Raw genomic sequence first — 5,101 nt, forward strand, 5'->3', positions numbered from 1 at the left:
TTCTTTTCTTAGCATCATCCTCATCAACCTGTAACATGTTTAAAATAATTCAATGCAAAAGCAAAGGCGAGTATACAAGTTTGATACATACTTAGCAAAAGATAAGTTTTAAACAATTCCTCATAGCAAGCATGTGATTCAAGATAAACATTTAAATATGGCATGTGTCTAACATATCAAACCAAGGAAACGGAATATGCTCATGACATTACCGATGATAAAGGGCGGGTCGTTAATCCTATAGCGCTACATATGTCACGGTTTGGCTCGTACGAAGTTAATGATAAATTCAACACATAAGTTTCACCCAAGTTTAAAGTATCAAGCCATCACGTATACAAGCATGTTATAGGAATGTTCATGTGTTTAAGCAAAATGTTCATGTGTAAGTTTGTTGATAGATAAAACATGTTACACCCCAAAAGTGATAAAAGTAAAAGGGGGAATACGAGTATACTCACGGTGGTTAAGGGCTTTTCCCACTTGAATTCCCGCGAGTGAGTTGGTGGATGGATTAGTTTGGAGCACCTTGTCCTTCTACACGAGGCAAACAAGGTGTGTGAGTTTGGCGTTTACGGAAGATTATAGATTCGGAGTTTAAAATGTATAGAAATAACATACGTAAAAATAATCATCTTGTACACATAACCCTTGTTCTTGACACTATTAGAACTCAAGAGAGTTGGTATGATTTCATGGATTCAAAGGTCCATTAGAGTCGTAACAAGAGCATGGTCATAGATGATGTAACATATTCTTGACAAGTAACTATTAGGTTATCATCAAGTTTAGTTACTTAGGTATATATGTATGTATATAGAATAGCCTAGATATTATATTGGTTACAAGTCTTATGATTCAAGCATGAGGTAGGAGATCAATGTCTCCATTTAGGCACCTCTTTGTGTCATAGAGTACATACATGAGGTAGGAAGAACAAGCTCCCATTTAGGCACCTCTATTGTTCACCACTACACTTGTTGTTATAAACAACAAGGAGGGTCATGAACATACAAGTATTAAGGAAATAACAACAACTATTCTATAGAAAACATCAAGTAATGAGTGGATTCTTATGAAGGATAGCCCAAGCTTGTCCAACCATCACACATTCATCAAGCTTCATACTTGAACACTACTTGTGGGTAAAACCCTAACTAAAACAGAAAGTTTATGAGGTTTTAACCTCTGAATTAGATGTCTCAACCATGTTTTTAAGCTTAACCAACCATAAGAGAGGTTGTAAGCATTAGGACATTGGTTTGAGTTGTGTTAAACACAAGTTGGATGAAGTTTGCATAAGATGTAACAAAACAGAAAGTTTTTTTGGTCAATTTCGGAGCAATTCCAGGTCTGATTTCTCCAAGGAGAAGTCAAGGAATCAAACTCCATGATTAACCAAGCAAATAGGAAGAAGAATCAAGTGTTTTCATCAAGAAATGAGCAAGTTATACCAAGTTTAGTGTAGAGGTATGAATCTGTCCGAAAATGCAAGTTCTTGCTTGAATTTGGGAGTGTTTTGGTGAAATTTGAGAGTGGTGAAAGTGTCCAAGTGCTTGGGGAAGCTTGGGTACTTATAGGGAGGTGATTAGGGTTGATTAGAGATGTTTACTAGAGCCAAAACTCGGTTTAAACTTGAAATCCCGCTCAAACAATGGAGCTGGTCGCGACTGTTGGAGCTTCTGCCGACCAGGGACCTCACGCGGCCCGCCTGAGGTTTCAGGCTAAGTCCACGCGGGCCGCGAGCCACTTGTGGTTCTGGATAAGTTTCATTTTATTACAATTTGGCCCCTAGAGTTATTATTTTAGTGTTTTTAGGGCATTTAAGGACTATAATTGCCACAAAAGCATAGTTTGAGGTACATTTAAGTATGAGGAACATAATCAAGTATAATTAAGCGTACGAAGGTCGTATTCAAGTATCGTTTATGACCGAAATACGTTTTATGCGTAAGTTTCATGTATTTACAAGTTTAGCACCTAGTTTCCAAGAATTATGAATAAGCATAATTTGTTCTACGAAATTGAACGTATGAGCATATATAAAGTATGTATAACATGTAATTAACAAAATACGAGTTTTATTCATGATCCAAGTCTCGGATTTTACATCGCTTTTAATGAAAGAACGATTTCAAGACTACGAAGTTTCCAAAAATAGTTTTACAAACGATGGTTTCTAAATTTAGGAAGTATGAAAACGCGGGGCGTTACAGTCTCCCCTCCTTTAGGAAATTTCGTCCCGAAATTTATTCAAGAGGTAGACTTGAAGAGTTTTAGTAAAAATTTGAGACTTGAAAATTTTGAAATATTTTGAAAGGCACAAAACTTGGAGAACGATAAGGTAAATTTGTGAGTGAGTTTATTGCCTAAAGTAATTTGAGGTGTCTGACATAGTTGAAAATATGTAGGTGCGTATATAGGTGAAGTGAGTCTAACAGCTTTGAGTAATTTAGATTGGCGACGTATTTAAAAGGTGACGTATTAAGAGAGAAGATGATGACAAATGGTTTGTGTTTTTGATGGGACGTGGTAACGGAATCACATTTGTAGAAGATTGTTTATTGAGTGAAACGAGAAGGTTTGGCACCTTAAATAAAGCTTTAAAGGTATACTAAGTACAGTTACACAAGAATCCAGAATAGGAAAACTATTTTATAGGTAAGTTAGGACTCGAATGTTTAAACAAGCTTAATTGCGACGAGGTTTGTACGAACTAAAAGGATAAGGAGAATAATACGAGTATAGAATGAACGAATGACTCTTAAAGAGTACAAGTATGAGAATAGCATAAGTGTTGGATAGATGAACGTAGTGTGTTAAGGATGAAGTCTCGTCATGGATAATCGGATATAATGCGTTTGTGAGTTGCGTGAAGTTGTATTAGGTCCAAAAGGTCTGCAAAACACTGAATTTCTCATGGCACGTTTTTACGAAATTTTGGTAACATGGTGAAAACACTTATATATAGGAAGTACCAGCGGCGTATCCACCATGTTTTGACCATGTTACGTCCGTTTCGTATTCGGTGTCATGTTACGTTCCGTGTCTTACCATACACAGTAGTACACTCCATGGTTCTCATACGCCTATCACTATAATCCCGTGTGCACCCGCGATTATATTGATCGTCGCATGATCTGCATAGCTTGTAATAGTTGTGTATGAATTAGGGTATACATAATTTAAAAAAAGTTAAGAATGTGTATGTGTAAGAATGTAGTATGTAAGCAAGTCCATGCTTAAGTATGTATGTGACCCACGCAAGCGAATTCCTCGGATTCCGCTCGTGTATGGGAACGAATGTATGAATCATGAATATGAATGGAAGTATAAGCATGAGTATAAGTGTAAGTATGAATACACATGTGAATGTATGTATAGACATAAACGTATGAGTAGTATGGTTTACGTATAAGCATGAAACGTAAGAATATAAGTAAAGGCATGAAACGTATGAGTATTAGTATGAATACGATTATCATAAGTATAAGCATAAAACGTGTTGTTATGAATATGAGTGTGAGTGTGAGTACGAATACTAATGATTGCGTATATAGTATTAGTTGAAACATAACAAATTTACGCATGTAAAAGTGCTCAAATGGTTGAGCATGTAAATACGAATGATATAAATGAAATTGTCGCGATGGAACAACTAAAACGTGTGTGATAATATGCATGTATAGTTGTTTAAACGAAACGTTGAGTTTATCGTATCACAATTAGATTGAGCTTGGTTTGAAAGGTAGAATATAGTTGCACATGTAAAGGAACATAAAGTACTCATTGGTCATGCATATCGAATTTTGTAATGAATGGAAATGCTACTTTTGTTTTAAAAGAGTTTACGAATTCCGAAGATGGTCGGTCCCCATGAAGTCTTCTTGCCCACGTGTTTTGCAAAATCGGTGTAGGAAAAGGTCTTCGAAAAAATGAGTTTGTTTCATCACAACAAGAAATTTTGAATTTAGGAGGTTTTTGTGAATACGTTGATCCTTGGAAAAGGGATTTATCAAGGGTCTTTGTGTTCATTTTAAAGGGTTTTGACAATTGGTTCGTTGATGTTGGAAATAATCTTTGGGAAAACGATCTTATAATATCTATAAGATCCTATAAGTAATTGAGAAAGGTTGGTTTGGTTTCAATTAAGAATGGGAGTCTCTAGTACGACGATATAATGTGAGCACGTTTTAGTGATTAAGTCGAATATGAAGCTCATGGGCAAGAGTTTCATTGGATCGATTAAATTGATATGTAGCATTTCGTAAGGTTTTAAAGTTCGAGTAATAAAACGTTTTAAGATATGATTAAGAATCTCGTGTATATGAGTTGAGTGAAAATAGATTGTAGAATAAGAAATACGTTTGATAAAACAATGTATTTTGAAATCGGTATGAATAGGTATTTTGAATAATGATAAACAATTTGGGTATAAAATATGATCGAGTTTGCATCATAAGGTATTTTGAAGAGACGTTTTGGTAACGATCACCTAGGTAAGGGAATCACCCCTAACTCGTTGGTGAGGTCGTTTTTAAGAAAAAGGGAGTGGAGTTAATCTTCAAGGTAAGGAAATCACTCCTATCTCGATGATATGTCTCCACTTGTCGTTACAAGGATTATGAATTAAATTATATGAAATCATGCATATGTATAAATGTATGAAAAAGATTCAATATGCTGGGTGTGTAAAAAGAGAATATCGAAAGTAAATTCAAATTTGAAAGATTGCATCGTATAAGATAAATAATAGGAACACATGTTTGATCAAAATTTGGATGGTTCCAAAACGGAACTTTGACTAACCAAAGTGGTCGAAAAGTCTCTTGAATTTGAGGAGCATGCTTTGGCCTAATAAATAAAATACTCTCGCCGACAAGTCGGTTAACGGTATTTACCCTTCCGGTTACTACATGTCCCAAATCAATCGAAATTTCGAGACTTGGCGGGATTTATGAAAAATTCAAGGAGTGGAACTAGTCGACAAGGTGCGGGTTTCACCCCTATCTTGACGATTTTGTATCCTAAGTGTGGTTGGTACTCGTTGGGTCAAAATTTAATTTCGACACTATGACGAGGGACCACTAGAACTTGAAAT

Source organism: Helianthus annuus, chromosome 11 (genome assembly GCF_002127325.2).
Source record: "Helianthus annuus cultivar XRQ/B chromosome 11, HanXRQr2.0-SUNRISE, whole genome shotgun sequence".
Lineage (NCBI taxonomy): Eukaryota > Viridiplantae > Streptophyta > Magnoliopsida > Asterales > Asteraceae > Helianthus > Helianthus annuus.